Genomic DNA, 27,725 nt, shown 5'->3' with positions numbered 1-27,725 from the left:
ATATTGCTAATCATACAAATGATGCCAATCTGTTGGTCTCCATATCCTACCTTGTGGCAATGAGTCCCATAGGCTAATTAAAACTTAGGTTAAAAGTGCTTCCTATTAAAGCTGTTCAATGCACTGAGTTCAAATTTAATTTGATGTCTCTTTTTCTTATCCAAGAGAGGAAAAAGTCATGGCGTTGTTGTTGTTTTATTTACATCCATCATAGCCTGTCTTTCAGTGGCACATCCCATGTATTGTTCTCCCTAAAATAAACAGACCTAACCTTTGCAGTCTCTGCCTGCATGCAAATTGTCGCGCTAAAGTATTTTCCATGCCTCTGATTAGGTCTGTTGCCCTTCACTGCACCTCTTCTATTCTATCATTTTTTAATTAGGGTAACCAAACCAAACATGCCTCTCAAGGTGAGGCCACATCACCATCTTTAGAACAACACTGTCATATTTTCAGTGTTGTCCTCTATTCAGCAAATTAATGTCATGCCATTTCATATTGATGCTTTCCTGATCACCGCTCAGACCTGAGCAGATGTTTTCCATTGAGCCCTTCAAGATCTCTTTCTGTTTTGAAGCTTACCCCATTATCAGATCGACTGTTCCATCCAATTATAGTAATTTCCTTTTACTCACGTTGCGCTTTTCTACCAGTATTTTTATTAATATAGCTTTGGTAAATTCCAAGAAAACTCTTAATCATGTTTAGATTTTATTAAACTTTGGAGCATTAAATGTCATCAATTTGTTACTTACTGTCTTCTTCAAATGATCATAAAATACTGGGTACAGGCTCAAGGGGTGCCTACCATACAAATGACTGAGTATGTAATTACTGGTGCCCTCCACAGAAATAAGATTTATAAAGAATGCACATATTATAACAGAAATAAAAGCCTAATTTATTTTTAAAGCATTTTCAAACCTCATCTTTCTGCACCTGCATCATAAGCCCCCAAAGAGGGAAGGAGGACAGCAGACTGTTGCTTCCCAGGGTACGTTCTCAGGCACAGCACCAAGCCAAACAAACCTACCCCTCTACCTGCTCTAACACAATTTTCAAGAAAGGTGAACACAAGACAATCTTCAAACAGATTTTAAACAAAACAATGTCAGGAAAGGCTTCATCACCCCGTGTACCATACAACTCTATAGCCTGTGAAAAGAAACACCCCTCTCAGTGAAATTCAGACCACATGTGGTTTCTGAATGCAGAATGTCTTTTTATAATGATATATTCATGCTCACTGCCAAACTTCCTATAGAGTAGATGCTTTTCCCTCAAAAAAAAAAAAAAAGTGTTGATTTACTTTAGTGGGAATCAAGTTTCTGAACATCCACAGGAGGAAGGAGAGAGATGACTGGAATCTTCAGCAGCTTCATATCTAAGTATAAGACCCTTTCCAAGGATTTAGATAGATATGGTCCTGCTAGAGAAATATTCCCAAGTTCTCGGCAGCAGCTTTCTGTACCCATGGACAGGAGGCATTTTGCCTTTCAGATAGCTGAAGAGTTCACTTCAAATGACCACTTAGTATTGTGGTTGTTGGCAATGGCATCTGGGATGTTATTAATTACAGCAGATGATTTAAAAAGAAAAAAAATTTCCCCAGCATATCGCATAGTAAGTTGTAACAAGTCACTTACATCTAATAAGAACTTCTCCATGTTAGATAGGAGTCCAGAAGCATAGCTGGGTGTTATTCAAAAAAGCTATATTTCTGCTGGGAAGGAAAAAATCATCACATTTTCCAGAGATCCGTTTTCTAGAAAAGAAAAATGGCTACTTTCCTTTTAGGACAAAAACAATAGTTTCTACCTCAGCTAAAGAATCCCATCTGCTGTGGGCTCTGAGTCATCGGCTTATTAGCAAAATTGTCTGAGGGAAGCATAAATCTGATCCGCTCAGAAACCAAATCTGCAGTTAGACAAAAATCACAGCCTGCCACCTCCCCCTAAATCATGCTCCTTCCTTGTCTTCAGTCCATTACCACCACGACCGGCAGCACCTGCCAGCCCACCGCCGGGCAGACACTCTCCCGTATCTCCTGCAGCATTTGCCTTCCACTGCCAGGCTTTTGGCCAGCGCCGGCCCCGAAGAGCTGCTGCTTCCCTCCCCGGCAGGCACTCCATCCACATGCCATAATTTGTGGCTGGTGGCGTTTATGCTGTGATTCCCTTTTGGCCATATGTACAGAGCAACCCCATTTGTTTTGCTTTTTCCTCTCTCCGCCTCTCTTTATCTTCTGGATATAATATGCTGTCAGAATCACGCGTTGGTTTGTATCTTTCCACGGCTGTCACCACTCAGCAGCTCACTCCATGTTTTTCTTTTAACGGCACATTCTCCTCTGCTTTACACTGAGCCATTACTACTGGGATGACCAATGCTACACACTTCTGGGGTCAGGTGTGAGATTGTAAGTTTGCTGGGGTTAATTTCTCAGTTGCTTTTTTGCTGGTACTTAGACACGCTCTCTTAGTAAATCATTAGAGCTAATGGGGGAGGGAGCCTGAGGAGGATGACAGAGGCATACTTTACAGACTATGTTTATAGCTCTTTTCTTTTCTCCATCCAACCCTGTCATCTGGGGAGGCAGCACATCCTGATCTCTACCCATACAGGAGCAAAGCCTTCCAAGGCTGTCAGAACTCTAAGCCTGTCGCTATCCCTATTTACAAGTGTTTATTTTTAGTATTATTAATTTTAACTCATCCAGAGCAGCCACACGGGTAAGGACCTTATCCCACTAAACACTGTACAAAACAACATCTCTCCAAAGAGCTTACAGTCTCAGGAGAAGCTTGTAAGCCAGGAGACGTTTAAATGCTCGACTTCATTCAGGTTGATTTGGTGTAAACAGAAACACGCCAGGTCATCACACAGAGTTTAGGGCCCCACTTCTGTCGGGGTGAGACAGAATTAGGTACCCAGAAGTCCTTAACGACTAGGCTTTCGGTCCCCGTGCACCTGGTTTCAGTGGTAGCTGACAGATGCTTCCTGGAGCGGCAGCGCCCTGCACAGCCGTGCCTCACCCGGGGCACAAGCAAGTACCGTAGGGTCCCTCATGACAACCTGCACCAGCACCTTGACAGCCCAGTTCATCAGTCACGGAGGTAGCCAGCTCCCCTGAAAGCAGCAAAGTGCTCAAGTACCTGAGGGATTTAGGAGCTCGTTTCAGTTTGGCAGAGTAATTCCCGAGGTGCGAGGTGCCACGAGCACAGAGCCATCACGTTGAAAAGCGCAGAGCGCTGCTCACGACCACTTCTGTGATAAACGGCAGCAAAGGAGATGTGTGCCAAATGCAGTTGGAGTTTTACGGTTGTTCCTTTAGCACCTCTTCGGATTTTGTTTAGTTCACTTCTGCGACAACAGCTGGGAGCAGTATTTCCTTCAAATTACAGAAAGATTTAGTGTTATCTTAATGTGATACAAGTGTAGCCTGAATTATATTTAGGAGGAAGCACAATATGTGCTAATGAATAACAAAGACTGTGTACAAGGGTATTAGCCTGTCTCCCACTGCTGCTGCTTGAGCCAGTTCTCACCTTCTTAATAGTGTTAGCAATTCACAATGGCTCTGCCACTCAATAGCCTCCTCTCAAGGGAACATAGTGGAAACATTCTCCATTTTGTACAGTTTCAGCTGGAAAGAGGCACCTACTTCCAGACGTAACAGAACTGAGCTGTTTCCCCAGCTAGACTTTCCCCTCTGTTAAAAATCGCAAAGGCAGGATCGCCGAGGCAGCACCCATAAACCCAGGGGTGCCCACATCCACGACGTGCAAATTGACAGTTACACAAAGAATCTGGGCAACGGCTTGGCCCCAGCTTCACTCCAAAAACTGACAGCAAGTCAGGGACACCGTCCTTACTTTGCCTTTCTCAGTTTGTCCATCTGCAATACAAATGGGCATTTTACAGACCGTTAATGTCTGTATCACAACTACGTATGTGTGGCTGGTAGAAAACTGAAGTTTAGTGTAGTCAACAGTAAACTGTCAGCTGCAATCAAAAGCAGCACCAACATGGTTCACTGATTATCTGAATTACTTCAGGGTATCTTAGCAAATCCCTGCAATGTATCACAGCCACCAAAGGAACACATGATTTTATGCAAAGAAGAACATTTTAAAAAGATGCTACAAAAAAATCCCCTGATACAAATAGCTGAGAAAGTGCAGTGCTAATGGATGTTCCTTTCTTTCTGCATTATTTATCTTTCATAAAATGCTACATAAACACACTTTCTCCTACAGCAAGAGTCAAAAGCAACATATTTGACTTATCTGTTTAGGAAATAGTGACATGTGTCAACCAAATCGTTTCAACATGGGATTCTTCAGTTTCAGCAACTGTCAGAGGGCTCCTCTATTGAAAACAATCAATGCCTTTGACAGATAAAGAGAGGTAATAGTACGTTATTGTGATACAACCTGACAGGGGTTTTTGACAGTAGTTTTCACTGTCAGTCTATCGGATTTAAATTTTAACTGGGGCCCATGAGAAATATGTTTTTGGTCTTCAGTACTGAATCCCTGCAAATCAAAAGGGCAGTGGGAGTGCAGTACTACCTGCTTTTTATTAGCCATTATCTATCAGTCTTCAATTTTAATTACTCATTTTTAATACCTTTCCCAATTTTTATACTCTTGAGATGTCATAATAAGGCACATTTAAGCTATACTTTGCTGCTCCCTTGGCAAGAAGGGACATTTCACACAGCCAGACTTGGAAATGGAGCTATTTTCTAATGTCACCGTGTTTGGATTGACAGTTCAGCTGCATCAAGAGCTCATCTGTTCTGCTCTTAGGAGACTGCAGAAACTTAAAAGAAGTTATTAATATTGATTATGAAATATTCACACACTTGTCCATGCAGGAGCTTGTGGGGCTAAAGATCTCTTCATTAAAATTCTTTATACAGAACACATCTTTCCATTTAAAAAAAAAAAAAAAATCAACAAAGGATTCAGATCTGAATTCCTGTAGAACAGAAACAAGGCATTTGAAAGAATCACTTAAATTACAACCAGATCCTTCACTGCTGCAAAGCAGCACTGCCCCACCAAATAGATGCTGAGCTATAGGCTCACTGTCAGCAGACATTGCCCTCAGACAAAGAGGTGGCTGAGGCAGACTGAAGATGACAGAGGGAAAAATCCTCATTATTCTATATTTTGATAATAGCCTCTTTCAATAATTACCATTTTGAACAAGTTCTCACACTAAGAGGTCAGGCAGAATCCACTTGCTCTGATCTAAATTGTTCGTCCCTGGCTGCAATTTCCATGAACATTGTCATCACATCATTCATTTCGTCTTTGATATAAATATGTGACCTTGTAGTGTTTGGTATCTAAATATTTATTTGTTTCCAAGCCTAAATTCACAGTGTGATGTGGGAAAATTCCCTTTGGTATAACAATGCTCAAAGAGACAAGGCTGCGAGATGACTGAAGGTACGAAGGTGCAGGAAATAAAAGGGCTCATATTCCCAACTCATCATTCCATATACTGCTTGAGACAAGAATCACATCCTGGCTTTTGATGTATTGTTGTTGTATATGTTGAGAGCTCGGTTATGTTTAAATGTAGTACTTCAGCTCCTTTGCTTAACAACACCTGCTAACTTGCTTGACATCTCAAAGAGTTTCTTAAAATATTCTTAAACCTTTGGCATCTCTTCCTGCCCTGGGCTTCATGAATAAAACATTTATCCAGTCAGCAGCTTTAGCAAAGAGGAACAGCCAAGTTCCATCCATCAACGTCAGCAGCTGAATTACTGAGTGATTTCAGATCCTTTAATAACTCTGTTTCTTTATGACTATGTTGGTAAACAATCAAATAGTGCTGGCACCTGGCTTTCAGTGAGCATTAACTTTTTTGCATTATCAAATACTCCTAATACAGCTTGTTGCTGTTATTGTTATTTCAATTAAAAAAATGCCCACAATACTGTCCGCCTTCATGAGAATGCACTGAGGTTTATTCTTGATTTGTTATGAAGGTCATCGAAAGCTACTCACATTAAACCTGCTGGGACTTTAAAAAAAAGAGCAAGGATAAATAGAGCCTTTACTTCACATATAATGTGCTTCATTTATCATTGGGATCTCCAAGTAGTAATACACTGCCCTTTTTGTAAGGTTGTTAATAGAAACTAAGCATTTTGGGGTGAAAAAACCAATGATATAAAGCTTCTGTTGTTGAAGCCCAAAGAAGCTTGGAGATCCAAGCACTGTGAGGAAGTTGCCTACAGATATTCAAAAGGAGGTTCCTGGTTTCAGCCTCTGTGCTAGGGAGGAGGGGGAACGGGGAGAAGGAAAATCAGCTTGCCGAATTGAAAACCTAGGCTGAAGGTGTCCAAGCACATTTGGTTTTAATTAAATGGATATTCAAGATAAAAATCGTTTCATAGCACTTTACACTGGCAGAACAGTAAAAAGAGCTTTTCCACACGCTTGGGTACAAGCCTGGGTTAGCCTCTAACCGGGGTATGCAAACGGGAAGCCCTGATAGTCAATCCTCTAACCTCTCATGCAGAACTATTCTTGGGCGTGTAAGAATAACACATTGAAGTTGAAAAGATCATCTAAACAAGGATGACTGGCCAGGGTATGGCCCCTGGTCTGTCTCTATTCACCAGCGGTTTGCATCTGGAACATAAACAGCAAATACCCCCAGACACACTGATATGAGCATAACTTTGAATATCTGATCCTGCAAAAATGATCCTTCCCAGCTCTGGGAAAGAAACAATAACAAATATTGAATTTGCAGAGCATGAAAACCCGGTGAGGTCCCAACAAACAAAAGAAGAGCACAAGCCTCTCTAAGGCCATCTAGACTTTTGTTCCTAAGCCCTCCGGGTGCAGCTGAAAGGTGCTGCTGTGGGATCATCCCAGAGGCAGCTCTAGGGGTTACAATATTCCCTCTCCCCTCTGGGGAGACTCTGCTCCCAGCACAGCATCAGCAAGAACTTGCGTATCACCTTGCTCTGCTGAACTTTCCTGGGCCAGTGCAATGTGTGCAGAACACGGGAGGGTCATTCTCACCTCCCAATGCATGTTCCCAGCTGCAGAGCAGTAGGAAACCACAGGCTGGTTGCACCAGAGAAGACACGTTTCTTCCAGGTTCCTGCAGGTTTAAATGAGCTCTCTGCTACTGACGTCAGGGGGCACAGGTAGGGACCAGTAACATTTTCATTTAGAAGCATCTTAGAGCCTCTCCATAGGAAAATAAACAGACTCCTCAGTAAAATTACACCCAATTAAGCCACAGGTAAATAATTAAGCCACAGGCTTCAGTATTTAAGCACTTCCCAGTTGCCTGGAATAAGTGAAGTGTCACCGTTATGGATTAAGCTTCTATACTCTAAGTTTTCTCTGTTGCATCTTAAAATAAAAACCAACACTTAATTATACCTAACTGAAGACTGGCTCTGACTCCTTTGTTGAAATTAAGACAGGTGTTGTTCCTGAAGAGCACAAGGTATTCTGTTCTTTGATTCCTAGGAAGGGTGATGGCAAAGATTATTAACCATGAATATGCCGGTTTGATAAAACGAAAACTCATTGGCAGAAAAGACCAGCTCCAGACCCTTGTCACACAGCTGGCTTGCACAACTGTACATGCTAAACCATGCATGTATTTTCTATGGCTTGCCATGCCTACCAAATCCATCATCTCTTTTTCCCACCTGCTCCCAGGTATCCAATTTTCAGCCCGTCTCACATCCTGCATGCACTGCAGCCCCCCTGGAGGCAGCCCTGCATTGCCCAAACCCTGCACCCCCACCCCCATGGGCAGCTCATGACCCGTCACTGGCCACTTCGGGGACCACTGCCACTGGCCAGTGACAGGGAGGAGAAGTTCCCATCAAGATCTTCTCCCAACTGCAAGGAGCATCCCCGCAAGGCTAGAAGAGGGAGAGCTGAGAGCTAGGTGGGCTTTCCAGTGAGATGCTGTGTGTCCTGCTCTCACTGGGAAAGGTTTGGGGACAGCTTCCCAGAAATCTGCCTCCCCAGTCTGAGCCAGAGATAGGCAGTCCACCTCCACCTACTCCAACACATGCAGGGCTGAGGTGAGTCATGGCTTTGAGGGTTGTGGGTTGTTTTGGGTTTTTTTTCTAAATTTCTTTTAAAATTTGCGGTTCTTCCTATGCCCTGTTGAAGTAAAAACATAGGACCCAACAGAGGTCTTTGCATGGCACTGGAGCAAGCCCCGTGAATTTCTATTTTCAGCTTAAAAAATAAAACCAACCCAAAGACCCCAAACTTCACTCTATTTCCTCACTTGATCCCCAGGCTCTGAAGTTGTAAATACAAACTGCACCTCACTCATTTGAAATCTGCAACCTGTCCGTCATAAACCAAACTCCAGAGTAATTAATTACTACTTTTTGTGGGTGAGATTGTTTTGCATTGTTTATCTGTTTAACAGTTGTGGATTACATAGCCAAATATATGGGTATCTTTTTTTCCTTTAAAAATAAATAAATAAATAAATAGAAAAACAGTCCCATCTCACCCATATCGGCAGCAGCTGCAGATGGAATGCCCAAGGCCAAAAATCCTTTGTCCTGAGTTTTTAAAAAAAATTTCTGGTTTTTCCTGCCCATATCCCCACTGAAACATGTTTCACTCTTAGCTACTGGAAACATACCCTACAGACATTTACTTCACAGGCTTTGTTATTATAAGTCAAAGTAGAAGACAAAAGGAACAAGGTTTTGTAACCAGAGGGCAAACATTGCAACTGCTAATTTGTTAGGGGGTGACATTTCTGATAATGCTGCTTTAGTCGAGCTACCATTCCATATTGTGATTTCATCATAGCATCCGATCACAGCACTTAACAGGAGAGATACACATCAACAGATCCATTACCTAAAACAAACAAAGATATTAGGAAACTTCTCAGGACTGAGTTGTACATTGACCTCTGGTCAGGACTTCCAGAGAATTTCATTAAATTTATGTCATCAAAAAACATAACATATGGACCTCCTGAACAGGAACTCATACCAGCAGGAGTAACACAATTGTTTTTCCCCATTTTGTTATTTATCATCCATTCCATAACATGCTACACAAACTGTCATTCTTCTTTAAATGTGTTTGATAAAAGAGTTCTTGTTCTACTAGGTCAGGTATTATTATTCACCAACATTATGTACCAACAAGCATGAACACAAGCAGCAGCTGCAGAGCTGTCACTGACTGATTATCAGAGTTAGCACTGGGCTTTTCCCTGCCATACCCTGGGTCTCATAAAATGGGGGAGCAGCTGAAGGGGAAGCAGCTCCCCATTCCCTCCCTGTGCAGAGCAGGGCACATGCACTTTCACAACCGACACCACAGCAGGAGGCTGCAGAGCGTGGAAGACAGCCATGCCTTTCCACAGCACAGCCCATCTGAGAGATTCAGAGCTACGTTTGCTCCCTGCCAACCCCGGTAGCAGGTTGCCACTTGCACAGGTCTGTGGCTGTAATTGCTCCGTGTCAATCACCCTCTTGCACCCACAGCTGAGACCTGCCCTAACCAACTTCACACGGACTTTTCAGGGCTTTGCAGCACAGCGGTGTCAGTGGCACTGCCATGAGCATGGTACAAGATGTGCCCTTGCCACCCAGCAGCTCCCATGCAGCTGAGCCGCCAGTACACACAACAGTGGGGCTGGGGACCTGCCCTTCACATCATCTGTGCCAGCAAGGGCTTCCAGCCCTGTGCCTGTGAGATCACTGTAGTGGAGTCCAACAAAGGCAGGAGGCTCTCCTTGCACTTCTTGCCAGTTCTTAGATGTTCCCTTATCTGCTCTTAATTATCCAGGCTATTTTTACACTGTTTCTTCCCCCATCTCCTAATTGCCCGAACTTATTTTCCTGATGGTTTTCTGCTGAAGATGAATTTCAGGAGCTCAGTATCTCAGGCAATTTCAAGACGTAATTAACACCACCACTCCCCTCATTAGTGAGTGGCCTACTTTCTCTCCAGCACTACCATCCCCCCTAGATGTTTGGAAAAAGTCCTTAATATCCCCCGTAGCTCTTGGACTAGCATTAACTCCTTAGGCTCGCAGGGCTGTCCTCTCCCTGCCTGCAGCTGGGAAATGCCTGCACATGTTTCTGCACTGGGTGGTCGTAGCTCCCAGTCGTGGATCAAGAGCTGTGCTGCCTGTCCCAGCATAAAGTCCCTTTTTGCCATCCATCAGCAGTCAGGGCATACAGCTGACATTGCTCTAGGTACTGCTCAGACACATAAGGGTGTCCCCAACCCCCAGGGTTTGCAATCAGTTCAGAGAAGACAAAGAAGGGTGGTCATTCCCTTGGAAACTTTGGGTACTGAGGCACAAAAACATGCAGTCTACAGCAAGCTGGGCTTTACAGCTCAGTTGCAAACCACTTTATTCTTTTAAGTGCCCAAGCATATCTCCTCTTCTCCACTTGAGCTGAACTTCTTTTGACTTCTATTGACTTATTCAGTAAGAAGAGCTGATTTGGCACAGCAGCAGACTTTTCCAGGTCCCCCTTCCCACAGTCCAACATCCTGGTACTGGCACATCCTACAAACACATCATTTAGTAAGCAAAACCAAAGGATTATTTCCAAAGCTAACCCATCAAAAGCTCACACAGGAGGCTAAACTTAATTGTCTGTGGCTGTAACAATATCATATAACCCCTGCAGAGATAAACAAGCAGACTTGGGAGATTAATATTTTCTTTGATATAAACTTTGTAGGATGCTCTGTTGTCAAAAAGTCCACAGAGATTACTTGTGTTGTAGTAGGTGGCACTTCATTTTCCAGAATCTATGACCCAGCAGAAATTACTGTCAGCTCCCTGACCAGCCAAAGGGGTATTGATTCCCCTGTTACTACAGCAACCCATTAGTTATTAGATCGTGTCTCGTATGCAGTGACTAATCTGCCTCAGCGAGGTCTTGGATTTTGACACTTTTTCATTCTAATCTTTAATTAGTTTATTGGATGCGGCCTGCACATTTTATTTTTATACTAAGTAGTTATTGAAAATACAGTCAAACTGAGCAGAGATCAAAGGAGCAAAACCAGTACGCTGTCAACTAAACTAGTTATGCAAAATACTAATTAAAAAAAAAAAAAAAAGTAACATGCCATATCAAATGCGTAAGCCAGCTTAACTCAACAGTCCTCAAGTTGTCTAAAAATCAGCCCAGGACACTCTTCCATCCCCAGACATCACTTGAAATGTGAGTGCCCCTGATACATCACCTTTTCTATCACCTCCACTCTAATAATTACACCAAAAGACTAGGAAGCATTGACCAGCAACTTTATAACCTTCCTTTGATACTTGGCTTCTTGAGGATGAATAGACTTTGACAGGTATCTTCCCTTTACATCAAAATAACCAGAGACTGGGCACCCTTTTGCGGCTTGCCCTCTCCTTGATGGGAGGTGGTGAGCGAAGGTCCTATCCAAACCCAAAGCACGCACCCAGAGCCAGCGTGGTTCCTGTCCATGAGATGACCCAAACCTGGACGGAGGAGCAGTGTACTTGACTAAGTTCCACGCTTAGATTCTTACAAACCACTGGACACATAAAACTGCAGGTTTTGGCCACAAACTTAAGCAACTTTAACTTTACATCACAATCACTAACGAGCCACTGTGTCACCCGACAAAAAGATCCCAGTACTGAAAACAAAAAAAACTCACACTAATTCAGGAAGTTATTCATATTCACAAAGAAATGGAGAAAATTCAGTACCAAAAGCCAGAATGAAAATGAAAATGAAGAATTCATGTTTAACTGAGGTGCCATAGAAACTTCTTATATCTCCTTCAGTCTTCTTGAGTTGTTATTAGTTGAAAATAAAGTTCTAAGTGGAGTCTATCCCTTACAGTTTTCCTACAAAACACAGGATACAAAATAGGAAAGCAACTTCATTCTCAGGCAGCAAAATCCAGTTATGTCTAACGACTGTACAGGAAGGGCAATTGCCACGTGTTTGCCACAGGAGAGTTTCATTACATCCACAGTCTGCATTCTGATAAGATCTCTCAGTATCTTTCACAGAAACCGTACACCCCTTGCAAATTTGTATAAAACACATGAAAACAAATCAATGTGCTAGGTCTGCTGTTCTACTGAGTATCAGCAGAACATCAGGCATAACACGTTCAGTTACTGAAGAGGAGATGGTGAGGACTGCCAGACTAATTGACTTCGGAAACCACTGCCTTAACATGGAAAGGACAGGCTCTAACTTGCAGGAGCGGGCTGGAAACTAGGACCATGCGTGGCAATCAGTTAGCTGAGGGGAATGTGCTCGAGCTTGTCTAGACAGCAATTAACATGATACAGAGCATAGGGGAGTGGGGGACGGATGGCACCAAGGAAAGGTAACATCTTGCTGTTAATTGATGGTAGTTAACCACCAATCGGGGATTGCCTAGTATGCAAGGCTTAGCTTCAAGAACCAATCTGTTTAAAACGCGCAGCTTCTGAAAGTCTATATAAACTCGTGCTTCTGTGCAATAAATTGACATTTGCTTGCATCAAGCTGTGTCCCGTCTCTTCAATCGCCGCACTAATACCTTCCAAGTAATGCCTCCCTTTCTTTTCACCTAGAAAGGTTTAAGCATAAAACATCCAGCAGATTCTGGTGCACTTAAGTGGACAAATGTGTCTGTAAAACCCATGTCCCTCCGTAGGTTTTGACTGTGCTCCATTTCTAGATGTCTGGGTGTCCACAGCTTGCTGCTTCAGCTGCACGCTTGAGCTTACACAAGCAAGATGCATTTGTACAAATTTAGGAGAGGGATGGAAAAATTGCCAAATTATGCAACAAGGAGAGGTTTTTTGCTTTAGCTTGATTTGATAGCATACTATGGATTCTTGCTGTGGCTTTTCCACAACACTGATTCATCAAGTGGAGGAAAAGGATCCCAAAGTAGAAAGGATTAGGGTAAGTACTCAGACATCTCACTGCATACATTTCCATTGCTTGGTATTATCACCAGGCTGGAGGGCAACCAAGTTTGTAAATTCAGCCTAGGGACTCTCTGCTTCACCAGTATTCCCCATCCCACAATTTAGATTTCACAAAATCAAAGCGATGCAAAGGGAACATACAGACCACTCACCAGTCCCAGGTCATTCCTTATAGGACAATATCCAGTGCTTCATTCAGTTTTAAAAGTCTCAAAGAGAGGTGAAATGTGAATAGACTGAAACAGAACAGAATATGGAATTGCCTTGAACTACGTGATACAGTGTGGGAATGTATGTGCATGTGTGCCAGCAGTTTTCCAAAACACACCCATTTGATCCATTAGAAAATTGACCCAGTACGCTCAAGAAAGTGTCTTGAATTAGCCCAAGAAACCCATTTGTGTTATCATCCATCTTGAGCAATTTTCTGGATGTAATTCATGGAACTGTGGACCAGCTATTAAATCAGAACACTGCCCTCCAGAGACATCTAACCCAGACCCTGAGCCCGTAACAGCAAGAGCAAAGTGCTCCACCTAGAAGCAGCCAAGTCAGGCATACCCTATTACATAAATGGAAACTTGTAGGCACAGTGGATTCTGTAATGAACTGCACAGTATTTGATGTATTTCATTGGAGGTGGGCAGAAGCATTAACAAAATGCAAAAGGAAGTCTCTTATCACTGGTGTGAAGATGTAGTAAAATCTTACGGTAAAGCAAGATGCACTTGCATAAATAAAATATCACTTAGAAAATTCAGGGGCATTGGCAGTTAGTAAAATTGGGCATACAGTTAGGGAATGTGATTGACCAATAGAAGCACCCAAAGAGCAAATTCATTGCTTCTTGTGTTCTTCATTAAGAAGATGTGGAGTCAGAAGTGATCAGTAATAATACACTAACAAAACTCTGCTAGGCAAACCTACGCTTTCTGAAAAAGTATTTCATAACATCACACACACCAATTTCACCACAGATAAATTATAAGTCGAATATTCTAGTTATGAGTTACCCAGCCTCATGTGTAAAAAAACACAATTTGAGGCCTTGATTTGGGGCATAGAGCAAGATCCTAAGTCTGCCTCCATATTCCCAAACAGACCCCTAACTCCTGTGCCCCTGGCTGGTTTGGGGAGCAAGAACCGGTGCTCCTGTCCTCTGAGATTTCCCTTCCAAAAGCCTCCATTTCATCCCAGTGCAGGCCAGGAGAAGCACTCCTCCCCAACCTTTTCTTATACCAAATTCCCTTCTCAGTTTGGTCTGGAGTCAACAGGAGCACAGTGCATCCCGCAAACACCCTAGGAGATCACAGCTCCCAGCCCAAAGGCCAGTCTTGTTACCGCTGTGCAGCTGAACACAAGGCATGTCAGGCATCCCCTTAAAGTCTATTTTATTTAATTACCACTGTCAGCTGTCTAAAAGGCTGTTAGCTAAGAAAGAATTTTAGAAAGGTAAGATGGAGAAAAGAAGCAGTGCTAGGAGAGGAGGCTTACAAATTATAAGTCCCTTGTACACTTGGGGTTGAGGATGAAAGAGAAAGCAGAAGAGACGATGCAGCTGAGTACCAGCTCCTGACTTTATACACCATTACATACCCAGTTACCCACAAATAAAGCACATTCTGTGCTCCTCTCCACATCATATTTCACTCTAGCATATGAATAATCTGATATGCCTGTAAGCAGAGCCCAGATTCAAGAATATTAAGAAATTGCACAGATACAGTAATAATGAAACAAAATTCCTAAGCCAGAGAAAAAACAGCTGTGAGTAATTCATTATGTCACAAGACTGTCATGTTGCTCAACAGAAAATTATGCCTTTTGCCTGGCTTAGATCAAACCCCTTTGCTGCCGGGAATCACACTAAACCTCTAGCAAGAAACAAATTGTGCTTCAGGATATCATACATTTGTCTTGCAAACGTAACCTAACTTTAGGCACTTCTGAGAATAAAGCAACATGCAACGCGAATGTACATACACTGTCAGTAAACTGTCAAAACTACAGCCGGACACTACAAAACAGTGTACTGGAGCACAGCACCTCCCAAGCACAAGTTCTGGCACCAGCAGCAGCAGGCATGTCTATGGGCCACATCCTCCACCGATACCGATTAGTGTAACTCCCTTTGCTGCAGGGCAGCTGTACAGAAAAGCACCAGCTGAGCATGTGGTTTAACAGTGCCTGTGTGCTGAGGACAAGAACTCGTAGCAGCTAGTTTATCATATTTGAACCAAGGACTTATTCCTCTTATATACTGCCCTTCTCAGCTGCCGTGCACCTTGGAGGCATTTTCTTTGCTCGAAAAAAGCTGTGCATAGTAACTCTCGCACCTCCTCCTAACGGTGGCTGGCTGTGATCCGATCACTGCTGTACGTAGCATTAAGGTCAATACGCCTGTAACCATAAATACCGAAATACATTTTGCTAATGATCAACGATCGTCACTGAGCAAAGACAAATGTGTTCACCGCAAACTCTGAGAGCACCATAGCATTGCTTTTAGAAGAGGAAAATGCACTGAAGAACCTGGACTTCTTGTCCCTGGAAATAAGCCATGTCTTCATGTCTTCATGGCCTAGTCACCTCTATAAATACAATGAAGTATGGTAAATACATCTGGGATTACATTAGACACGGAGCAATTTGGGAAGATTGGTCGACTGTGGAAATCCAAAATGATCTCACTAAAGCAGCTTAAGTGGTACTAGCTAAGCAGGTTTGGAGCCCACATTTCAATGCAGAATACCATTTTATAAGAGAACTCACTTTGCAAAACTGTCTAGGCTCAATGTCCATTACTAGACTACTTGATGATTTATTGTGTCATAAGTTGGAACTCCTCCTAGTGCCCTTTGTGTTGATGATGTCATTTGAAGATCACTTCTCTTTATGGTTGGTACACGCAGTAAAAAGATTTACAGTGTTCATATGTCTCCATCAATGGTTCTTAGGCACAACCTTTAAGATCTGAACACACTTAGAGTGGGATTCACCTCACCTAACCAACATCCCAAAGTCAGGCAGTCAGCCTGCTTTGTTATATAGCCTCTTTTTCTATAGAAAACAGAAAAGGAAAAGGCATCTCCAGATCATGAGTCTTCCCACCTAGCTCAACCATCTGCTTGATGAATCCAAGCTAAAATGAAGTTACATACTTATCTGGTGATACATCTACATATATAGATATGTTCAGTAGCACAGGAGAGATTATCCATGCTGTAGAGCACTAACACCTTTGCCCTGGAAGCAACACAACTTGGGGGGAGGGATTGGGGGAAGTCTATTAAGATGACACATGTCCACCTTATGTATATATCTGTTTTAGTCCAATTTGTATGCTGGATCAATGAGATTTTCCCCTCTAAATTTCTTATCCTGGCAACACAGTGAAACAAAAATAAGTGAAAAGACCTGAATTCAAGGCATTTGTGAGGCTAAATCACATCACAGTTCTCAGGTTTCTGCAGATGCAAGCCCCGTAACAAGCAGAGAGAAGCAGCAGAGGTGGATTAATCCCAGTTCTTCCCTGACTCTATATGTGCACCACTCCTGCCCCAAAGCTCAGTGGGGCAAAAGTCCCCCAGAGTGGGTTTACCCATTTTCATGCAACAACAGAGAGTTCATCACACACATGATGAAAACCAAGCCACCCACATCCTGCAACAGCCACTGAGCTCAGCTTCACCCAGCAGTGAAGCATCTCTGTCTTCACACCTCTCTGATTTTGCAGCTCTGCTCAGCATGGAAGCACTTGTCTGCACAGCAATGCCTAGCCAGGCAGAGCAGAGGGGAGCTGTACAGGCACCAGTGCCTTACGTGACCCAAAATGCTGTCCCAGCCGCATTACTGGTGGGAAGGGGAAGGATACACAGCAACACCTACAGCAAGCCCCAAATTGCAATTCCTCCCTTGGAGACTTCAGTAAGGATCTTTGCATTATCTGGAATTGAGGGAGGCAGAAACCTGCACCATGACAGCACCAAGGGCATCCCAAAAGCCTGCTCAAAAAGCCACTTTAAAGATACCAGAGGACCAGAGCTCTTGTGTCAGTGTAGAACGCCAGGTAGGGTAGTGAAAGCACCCCCCACACCTTCCCTGCATGGACTCAAGCTGGTGTCACTGCAGGCAATGGGCTTTTAGCCTCTGCTGGCACTGGTCAGCAGCCTTTCTCCGCCTTTCAGGAACATTTACATCTCCCATCTCATGGGAGGAACATGCAATGCAGACAACACAGCAAGCAGAGATAACCACATATTGGGTGCTGGGGCATCTCTCTTCCCCAGTGCCTTGTGGGACACCAGCAGGAGCACCAGGCAGCATCTTGGCCCTTGCATGTCCAAGTCCAGCCTCTGCAGCCACAGCAAAGATTAAAAGAACCGCACAACCATGCCCACCTCTTTAAGATCCTGTTGCCAAATTAGTAAAACATGCAGCTACTGTATGTCATTTTTATTGTATATTAAAAGAACCCATTACATTTATTTGGTACTTTTTGTTGCTGTCGTGAATGCCTAAATAATTATTCTGTGTTTAGAAACAAGCCACTGGGGACCAATGAGATACATTTATTGTAATTACATGATTCTTCTAATTAATTTTTGTCAGGAAATTTCAAAGTAAAAATCTCCAGCTAAATGTGCCCCCTCCTTCCCCCTCCAGCCAATAGACACATTCCTGAGCCTTGCTTAAAAAGCTTATTTCCTTTTTGCCTAGTTGAAATAAAGTGGAATTGTTAGTAAGAGTGGGCAGAAAGGAGAGAACATTGTCATTAGAGCACATTGTTTAAATCAGCCCATAACAAGCATTTCATTTTGTTTGGGTCATTAACTACATTTGAGTGAAAAATGTAGTTTGCCTGGCAAATTGGTTGGTGGCCAAATGCCTCCAACAAGAGATTCTTCTGGGTTAAAACCGAAGATTTCAACACAGAGACACAAATTTTACAGGTGGGAAACTTAACCGTAAAAAAAAACATGCTTCAAACAAGCATCCAAAGACGCGGATGCATATCAAAAACACACAAAAAAATTATATTTGCTGATTTATGAGAATGTACAGCCTGAGGCAGTATTGTTGTAATTTATTCTGTTCTCCACTGTAACACAGATCACTGAATGTCATAAAGTGATTCAGATAAGATAGTCTGTAATTAGGGGCTAATAATATCAACTCTGCTAGATGCACAGCCACTTCTGACATACGACGCCCAAGTGATTTCACTAAAACAGTATACCGCATCCCTGGATAAGCCTCAAACAAATCTATTTGAACAGTCAAACCCCCTTTTCCGAGCCACACTGGGCTTTGGGAATAGTTCACTTACTTTCTCTCTTGCTGCAGTCATTTGCAGAGTTAAAAAGCTACCGCCTCATCACATTTTTTTCCATTACCTCAAATTAAAAAAGCCCACCTCCCGAGACCTCCCACACAGCACATGCCCACTCGCCCGGCAAGGCTCCCTGCAGCTCTCCTTTGGATCGCTCCAGCTCCCCATCTTCCCCACAGCTCCCCACCCCAAACCCTCATGCTCTGCTCAAGCCCCTGCCCTGCTGGTGTCGGGAAGGTGAAAGGCACCTGCCCCTCTCCCATACGACACCTGGGGTTATCAGTCTACAAGTGGAAGTCGGTTTGTTTTTTCTGCAAGAACACACAGTTGCTCACCCATTTGGTTTCTGATCCCTGATAAGCCTTCATATCCTTTTCTGCCATACTTCTTCTAACACAGGCACCTTGTGCCTCTGCTACTGACAACTCAAAGCTATGTACAGTGTGTGAATATACATATATTCACAAAAAATATATATATATTTTAACTGAACTGCTCTCTGATCATTTCTCAGTTTTTCCAGTGACACTGAATTCTAATGCTGATCTCCAAGGTGATGCCACCTTTCTTAGGCTGGTGTCACCTCCAGGCCCTGCACGTAGACTCTTAACTCCGCTGCCCAAGTCACAAGTGCAGTGTCAAACAGTCCTGGACCCCTGATAGGCACCATGAGGTACCTCACCTAAAGCCCTCCCCAGTCTGACAGCAAACCACTGATAACTTCTCCTTGCACACAATTTGCCAGTCATTCACAACCTGTCTTAGAGACTCAATTTCCTTCTATTGCTTTGGAGATTGACATGAGATGGCATGAAAAGCCTCACCACAGCTGATCTGACACCCCTCCTTCCACCCTGTTTGTGCTGTCCCTGACAGTTGTGCTGGCTGTTCTTTATCACCTGTGATGCTCCAGATCACTGGATCATTTACCCCAGCAGTGAATTCAAACAGACCAGTTTAGACTGGCCTGGCTTTTCTTTTCCCTCTTTCACAGGCAGGTGCTACCCACATCTCTTCTCTTCCCCTGCAGTCTCCCCAGACCTCCTCACGCTCTCAAGGATAACTACTAATTGGCCCTGAAAATTGCTCCAGCCTCCTCTCAAAATGCTCCAAAAGCTGGGAATATTCAGTTTGCCCCCGTAACCTAATAGCTGCAGAAATTTGGAAATCTATAGTGTCTGCTGGTGCACTCATTTCCAGAGAGCAAGAAGGAGATATTTTTTCCTCAGGGCTCAGGCAAGCCCAGGGGCTCAAGCCCTACTGGTCTCTCTTGCTGTCCCATAGACCTTATGGGTCAATCCCAATGACATTGCCTTTCACAACCGTATCTGCATTGCTTTTTACTTTTTCCCATTCCACCCTTGTGTCCCCTTTTTCTTCAGAAATGCTCCTGCCCAGCCAGTTACAAAGCTGCTGGGTATTGTGTCCTGCTGTGTTTCTCTTTCCAAATCCTACCACGTGCTACGAGTGATCTGACCTGCCAGATGCTCAGCAGCAGCTCTGTTCACCCCATGTCTCTGGTGGTCCGTAGCAGGCTGTCTGACAGACCGCCTGTTCCCAACAACCAGCGCCAGAAGCCTGCAGCAGACATACCATGACTTCAATCTGAGCATCAGCCTCTCCCACATGGCCAAGTCCTCCCTGAACAAGCTGTATGCTCTTCTATCAAGACTCTAGCCACGGCCATTTTCTACCAAGCCTCTGCTATGGCATTTAAATTATTACATTGATTATACACAAGACCTGAAGTTCCTCCTTTTTATTCCTTGTGCTGACCCATCTAAAACTTTTGACTGATGGACCCATTAATTTTGTTCTTGTGACAATTATCCTTCAACCTCTCCCAGTTCTCACTCCTGCCAGTGGTTTGATGCACCACCGTCCTCCGTCAATCCTATTTTAAATCCTTCCTCAGCAGCAGCAAATCTCCTCGTTGTCTGTTTCTGTGCACTTGGTTCCACTGGGACAAGGTGTAACGTGGGGACAGTGTCTAGCGTTGTATTTGGTCCCTGCTAGTCTCGACTCTGGTCCCCTGCTGCCTGTCATCTTAACTGCAGTAATGCTCATTTGAAATAACAACAACCTCAAGGTATTCTCTCCTATCTTCCTGTTTATGGAAAAGCACTGATTAACCAGAAGTAATTTTTTTTAAACCTAAAAGTAATTTACATTATATAAGAAAAAAAGGTCAGGTAGATACTTCATTTATCACTATTACAAAGGGCTGTAACACAGTGATGAAAAGAAAGAGAAATTAATTACAAGTCAGAGGCTGCAATAACTCTCTCTGTAATTGTGACGAAAAATTTAAATTAACGTTTCTGTCACCAAGAGAAGTTTGATTAATTTTACAATAGTGGAGATGCTATCACCTTAATATTGGTGGGTAAGGAAATTTTACTATTTGCAATTTAGATGTACATCATTTCTTTAAGACTCAAAAAGTGCCTGCGAGGCACCTTCACACTTTATTAACAGCTCAATCAGTGCCACGCTAGAAATAATTAGCCAAGAAACCACGTAGTAAATATATCTAGACTAGCAAACCTGCAGAATAAGAAGTATGTGATAAAATCCAGACCCCTCCAACAGAAACAGCCTCTGCAGTGCTCCGAAGTGACTGCACTGCCCAGCTGCCTGCTATGCCACTCTGCCTTCAGGGAAACAACGCAAATACCAGATCTTCTGACAGCTTCGTTTTGTTTTCTGTTTTTAAGCCTCTGCTTGGCTGCAAAGCCAGAGAGCAGAAGGGTTAGATCCAAGAAGCAGTGGCCAGCAACACCGCACCCCAACGTGGCAGCAGCCCCGCACCCTGGGTGCTGTATGAGGCGCTGGCTTCACGCCAGGGCTCCCGGGTGCAGGAGGTGGAATGGTAAAGGGCTGCTGGGGGAAGATTGCTGCTGACAGAGGCGAGTGAAATGCAACAGGAAAGAAACTGAGGCAGGCAGAGATTGCCATGGTGTAGGACCGAGGCCTCACCCGGTCTGCAGCAGTCACATCTGAGGACAGCACCCAGCAGCCAGGCCAGCCTCCTGTTCCCAGCCCACAGACACCAGTTACCTTGTTTGGGTTTTGGTTTGCTTTCTCCAGCTTTCAGTCCTCACAAGACCCTGACCAGAGCCAGAGTCTCAGACAGGACTCGGACATACACAACCACTAGTACCCTGGTACACCAGCAGGCTTTGATACTAACCACCCCACAGACAGACCCCGACCAGACCCTTCTCCCTCTGCATCTTTAGCCTCCTGCCCACTCAGGACAGTACTGAGCCCCATGCGGGATGGGCCAGGATCTGGGCAGCCTTTCCACTCTCACTGGGAGCAGCAGCACCCTTTGATCTCAAACTTTGCATCTCCCTGTTTTGCAGAGCGTAGCATCAGAGCAGGAAAGGACAGCGCTGCCTTGTGATTGCCTCTGAGACCACTCGTGTTAAGAGTGTGCGCTCCCCTGTGCCCTCCAGGATGCTTGCCGTTACTGTCAGCTCTGTGGCTGTAAGCAGAGAGGACAACATGTGTATCTTTGTCCCCTGAAGACCTTGCCCACCTCCAGCACGCACAGGAGCAGACAGGGAGGCACAGTGAGGGAGTGCGGGAGCCCATCAGCCAGGCTCTGCAAGCGATATCAGCTTTTGCTACCAGAACAACCCCTGCAAAAGCCAAGGATATAATGCAGGAAAGTAAGGATCAGACCAAAGCCCTGGGAAGCCTTCCCAGTTCCTCTCTGCACTATTTAGCAAGGGCCATTAATTTCCTCCTTTCATAAACACTATGAACGATGAAAATCTGGAAAATAAAATGAGCCTAATGAAAATGTATTGGTTCTAAGGCAATCAATGCCATTCGGCTTACAGAGAAAAGGAAACACAGCTCCCCATCTGTACTCTGCTCCCTGTAGTCAACAAGGCTGACTATTTCCAGCATGGATCAATGAACCATTTGTTGGGGAAGTGAACCTGTACGAACAGCATTCATCTCTCCCCTCCAAGATCAAACAGACCTGCATGGGAAGTTTCAAGACTGCTCTCAAAACTTCAAGTCTAGGGAAAGTTGGAGCACTCGAAGGCAGACTGCGCATTAAGAGTGTCTAGTAAATCCCCACCCTTGCTGCACCCAGAGACTGAGCAGGAAGAAGCTGAGACTGCACATATGGAAACTGGATCATCTCCTCTGCAGAGCAGAGGCAACACTGCACCATGGGTGCAGGGGCTCATGAAAGGCACTGGGTTGAGCAGGGGGGAAGGAGTTTTCCAATACTGTCAGCTTGTAAGCAATATAAAACAGCTGACGCAATCTTCTTTTTGATTTCTTTAGCTATAGTGATGTTAAAGGAGGAGAAGAAAAAATGAAAGGATGGAAGGAAGGAAACTGGTGTAACATAACCAAAGTAATCTGCATCATTCAAAGAACATAATAGATAGGGATTTGACCTAAAAAGCTGAAGATCCTTACAAGGAATGCTATGAAGACCTGTTTCCTCCAGCAGTGAAGACATCCCCCAAAGCAGGCAGGAGCTGGCACTGCCGCAGTCTGCTGCAGACAGCTCTGCAGCTCCAAAGGATTCGTGCTGGAGGAAGAGATGGAGGTAACAGTTCTGTCAGGTGCAAGGCCCTTTCCTCAGACGTATCACCATAACATCTGACAAATGGTACCTCCAGGACAGCTGTCAGAGGCTGTCATCAATAGTGCACAAGTAGCCAGTGTAATTCAGCGTGACATTAACTGACATGGGACAGCACAAGGTCCACAAACCACACTGGTTTAAATAACTAGAAAGCCAAAGAAAGCACAGCCTGGCCAAGGAGGTGAACTGCAGCAGGCACATAAAAAGGAAAATGTTTATAGCACATGGCTAAAGAAAGGCCATGTTCCTTCCTCCCATTGAACTGACACAAAAATTAATGGGAGATCTTTATAAGGACAGGCTATGGAAAGAGGCACTAAAGGCTGTTTCCAATGACTTTAAGGCATTTGGAAATAGGCAACAATAAAAAGAGGAAATTATAAAATACAGATACCACACTGGCTGCAAAACAAAGGTGGCATTTCTTCATGTTCTGAATATTGTTGTAAGCCATGAAGAAACACTTAGCTGCCTTCTGAAAAACAGCTGGAAAAGTGAGATATGGAAAGCAAAGTGAGTGTAAGAGGATATTGCCACGGTAGCAGCATGCACTGCAGCCTGAGCTACAGCTGACAACAAAACAGGGCCATCCCAGACAGACCAGCACTGGGCACAACTACAGCAAAGCACAGCATGACTCCAGCCACCAAAAGCATTCACCCGTACCACAGGGCCAGAATCACAAGGCAACTAAAAAGAGTTTTCCTCAAACTGCTCCAGTAGCTTTATGGCTGAGCTGCCTCTTGGGACCAGGCTCCATCAATAACCTCCAAGGAGAAAGAGCTCCCAACCATGCAGTGACAATCCTGCTGCCAAGACATATTAGTAGAGCTGTTCATGTACACCAAAACCTGAAAATACCCCACTTTAGAGCTTTGCTAACATGCAGCAGACAGAAGGGAACAGCCCCCTGGGGACACCATTCCCTTCCCACCCCACGGGTGCAGCCATACGCTGCAACACAAGGGTGATGCTGAGCCCAGGCTTTCCTCAGTGTTCAGCTGCACCTCCTTTCAGCACAGCCACTTCCGATGCCCCTTGCCTGCTCCCTTCCCAGGGCTGCACTCACATCTTGGTTTTCCTTTCAACACTTCCCTCCTGCCCATTTCTACACCGAGCATGTACAGATCCATCTCTGCTCGAGTCGATGCCTTTTCCCAGTAGCTGGGCACTGCCAGAGTATAACATACACATGAAGTAGTAGTTCTCTGATAAGTATTTGACAGATTAAACATTGCCTTGAGCTTTAGTTCTTCAGCAGAGTTATGAAAAATAACTTCCACTGGAATTTGCATTTCATGATAGCTTGCGAAGCAACTGCCTGCACATTGAGGCTCCACTTTGGAGTGTGCCTGTGCTTGGCAAGTGATTCCTCTCACCCATCAGCTCTATCTCCTGCTCTCACAGCACTGCAAACCAGGAGCCAAAATCTAGTGCTCCAGCTGCCCTGCAGGGATGACTTACTGAGAACAGGGCAGGCCCCAGAGGGATGCCGACAACAGACGGCTTGTGGAATACAGAGGCCAGTTTTGATGTTCTGGAACTAAATATTACAGCACGATTGGAGTTTATCCTAGAGGCCTGATAGAGTCATCCCCAAGGACAGAGAACAGCAAAGGGCACAGATGCTGTACATCTACCCACATACTAATTGAAAGAAAAAAAGTAGGAAAAATATTATGATTCTTGTTTTGAGAGCTAAGACACATTTAAGAACTTTATGAATCACCCAGAACAGCTACACACTTGTGTGACCTGGCAAGATTTGAGGCTTTCCAAGCAACTTACTCTCTCTGGACAAACAAATGTCACAAAGTACCCAGCTTCTCTATTACATGTTTTCTTCTTTCTCATCCCCAAGAAGAAATAGATGTTCAGCTCTGGCAGCAGCCACAGAAAATCAATTGAACCTGTTTATTGAGAAAATATTTTCAAAGAAACAGTTGATTCCTTATCAGGAAGGATGCATTCAGGAGCTATGCAGCATCTATGAATTAGATCCAAAAGCTCTCTAAAACGTCATGTCTTTGAATGGTAAAGCTTTTAAGAGGAAAGAAAAAAAAATTAAAAAAGATACCCAGGTCCAGTAACATTGCTAGTAGCAGTTTACCTCTGACTACCGAAGGAAAAAAAAATCATTAAATGTATCTCTCACAGAATCTGTTTTACAAGCTAACGTCACTTTGCTTTGCTTTCAATCAGAGATTAAGGTTAATCTCCAGAACTACTGGTGCACACGCAGACACAGTGGAAAGATGTAAATAACTCCAGAGGAGGCACAGAGAAAAAAGCTTTTCACCAGAAATCTATTATTCTACATTAAAATGCATCAGCTGATTTACAATCCCTGTTGGATACTAAAGTACAGCTGGGAACAGGCAGAAGATCTGAGCCCAAAATACAGCACCATGAAAGCACGTTACAAATGACTGTGTGTGTATCTGTGTCCATCTGGAGGGGGGGGTATGGGTGCATGTTTTAAGTACGTGTCAAACAGTGACCTAAGCACACCTTATTTTCTGTCCGTTGTAAGAGCTCTGACATCAGCCTGAACAAATACAGATGGATCCATTTGTGAAGATACCACCCTCATGGTGTCCTGCAGCAGAAACTAAGGGAGTACTTCCCAAGCCTTCAGTACAGTGGTCTGACTCCCTGGGGATGAACAGGAACCCCCAACAAGAAACTAAATGATGCAAAGGTATTACCTCCTGAGATTGCTATATGCTAGACACAGCCCCCCACACCAAGGGCAAACAGTTACCTGCCCCCATGCTCGCAGGAATAGCTGTGTCTTGTGGAAGACAAGCATGAATTCCCGGATTGCATCAGTATGTTTATCCTGAAGAGACTGGCAGCTTTACCCCAGGACTGGGCTCCCAGCAGCATCCTTGACAAAGGCTGTCTACGAGATGCTGTCAATGTCCTAGGCACCTGCCGGCAACTTTATTGCAAGGTACTGCAGAGGCTGGGTTACAGTCCTCTTAGATAAGAGAAGTGCAGGTCCTAAAAATGGATGGATTTGAAAGGGATGTGCCATAGGTCAGATATACATGTTGAAGGAAACACTAAGGGGCAGGAACTTCCATCTCTCAGTGTCACAGATTTCCCACAATAGTTCAAAGTTTCACTGCCCTGCCCTTCAAAAGGCTTTCGGAGACCATCCTCAAAAACATCTCCCAACTGGTCTGGCTTCTGTTGTGCCCTAAACTATCCCATTACTGGAATGTGGTGCTGACACCACCCTTCGGAGGCTTCCCCCCCCCCGGCCCTTTATTTCTCTTCCTCCTCAGTTTTCTTTGCTTGGTTTTGTCTGTGCTTAACCAAACTATGACTTTGCTGGCCACAGCTGACCTGGCATTTCACTGACGTGTCAGTCTATTTGTGATTCTGTTGCTGACAGAACCACGTATTGCTTCTTTTACTTTCCTTTACACCTGAATTTTCCCCTTGCAGACCTGTCAGCTCCTGCTGGGAAACTGGCAAATAACTGCTTTATGCTACAGAGTAATTCCCTATCCCCAATCTCCTTTAAAGCTAGCTGTACTTCCACAGCGCATCTACCTGGGTAGAAGCACACACAAGGTGGAGCAAAGCCCCTCTGGGACTGCACGAAGACGACAATCTGGAAACATGTCAGCAAGGAAAGCCTGAGGACACTATTTTGTAAAATGTGACTGAAAGCTATGCAAGGTCTGTCTTGTAGTCAAGACCTCATCATTAAAATTCAATTAAAAAAGGCAGTAGAACCTTCTAAGTTAAAACACTAAATAAAAGGAGATCAAGATAAATAGCAGATATCATCTGAGCCAGTCATAAGAATGACCGTGCATCAGTCTCCAAAAAAGTCATTCAAGATTGATAACACCAAAAGACAACATCTTGATAATCAGTTTTACAGTGATGGATTGAAGGAAAGCTTAATGAGGCAACTACAGGATTGGAATTTCATTACAGACTTTACCAGAGCTAGAAAAACCTGTAAAAACATAAGAAAAAATCTGCCTTGTAAAATACAGGAGTGCATATATTTCTGTCTCTGCAGTGAATTATCACATACATTTGCATCAGGAGGAGTTTGACTGGGATCCAGTGCAGAAAAACCCCCACGTCTCCCAGAACTATATTATGCCTACCACTCTGAAATTTAGCTGTTGTGAGAGCTGAGCTAACATAACGTGTAATTGTGTTTTAATGTCTTCTGCGAGTCTAAGACTCATTAGTCATCTTCTAAAGAGAAACACAAGCAGAAGTCACATGTCATTATGCCAAGTTGTCAGGCATATGGTGCTCACCACCATCTTCGCACTAACCTTTAAGTCAGACTCTGCCAGCAAATGAGATCTGATGGGAGCATCCGTAGGATGTGAAGCCTTCCACGTTAGCAGGCGTGGTTTAACCCCAGACAGCAACTAAGCCCCACACAGCTGCTCACTCATTCCCCCCAGGTCGGATGGGGAAAGAGTCAGAAAACTAAAAGTGAGAAAACTCGTGGGTCAAGATGAAGACAGTTTAATAGGTAAAGCAAAAGCCAGACGCACACGCAAGCAAAGCAGGGAATTCATTCACCGCTTCCCATGGGCGGGCAGGTGCTCAGCCATCGCCAGGACAGCAGGGCTCCAGCACGTGTAACGGTTACTTGGGAAGACAAACATCATCACTCAGAATATCCCTCCCCTTCCTCCTCCTTCCCCAGCTTTACATGCTGAGCATGACGCCATATGGTGTGGGACATCCCTTGGGTCAGCTGTCCCGGCTGTGTCCCCTCCCGACCCCTTGTGCCCCCCCAGC

At 44.2% G+C, this 27,725-nt stretch overlaps 1 long non-coding RNA gene across 1 annotated transcript in view; it reads right to left on the bottom strand.

Annotated features, from left to right (window-relative positions):
• LOC308062056 overlaps nucleotides 1-27,725 on the bottom strand; it is a 92,223-nt gene that overhangs the window by 53,791 nt on the left and 10,707 nt on the right. Inside the window, exon 2 of the long non-coding RNA XR_013927454.1 lies at nucleotides 1-27,725. This exon is cut by the window's left edge and continues 53,791 nt beyond it. This is a non-coding gene — a long non-coding RNA (uncharacterized lncRNA).

The sequence above is a fragment of the Falco punctatus genome (assembly GCF_963210335.1).
Source record: "Falco punctatus genome assembly, chromosome: 4".
Lineage (NCBI taxonomy): Eukaryota > Metazoa > Chordata > Aves > Falconiformes > Falconidae > Falco > Falco punctatus.
This window is presented reverse-complemented; position numbering and strand designations above follow the sequence as displayed.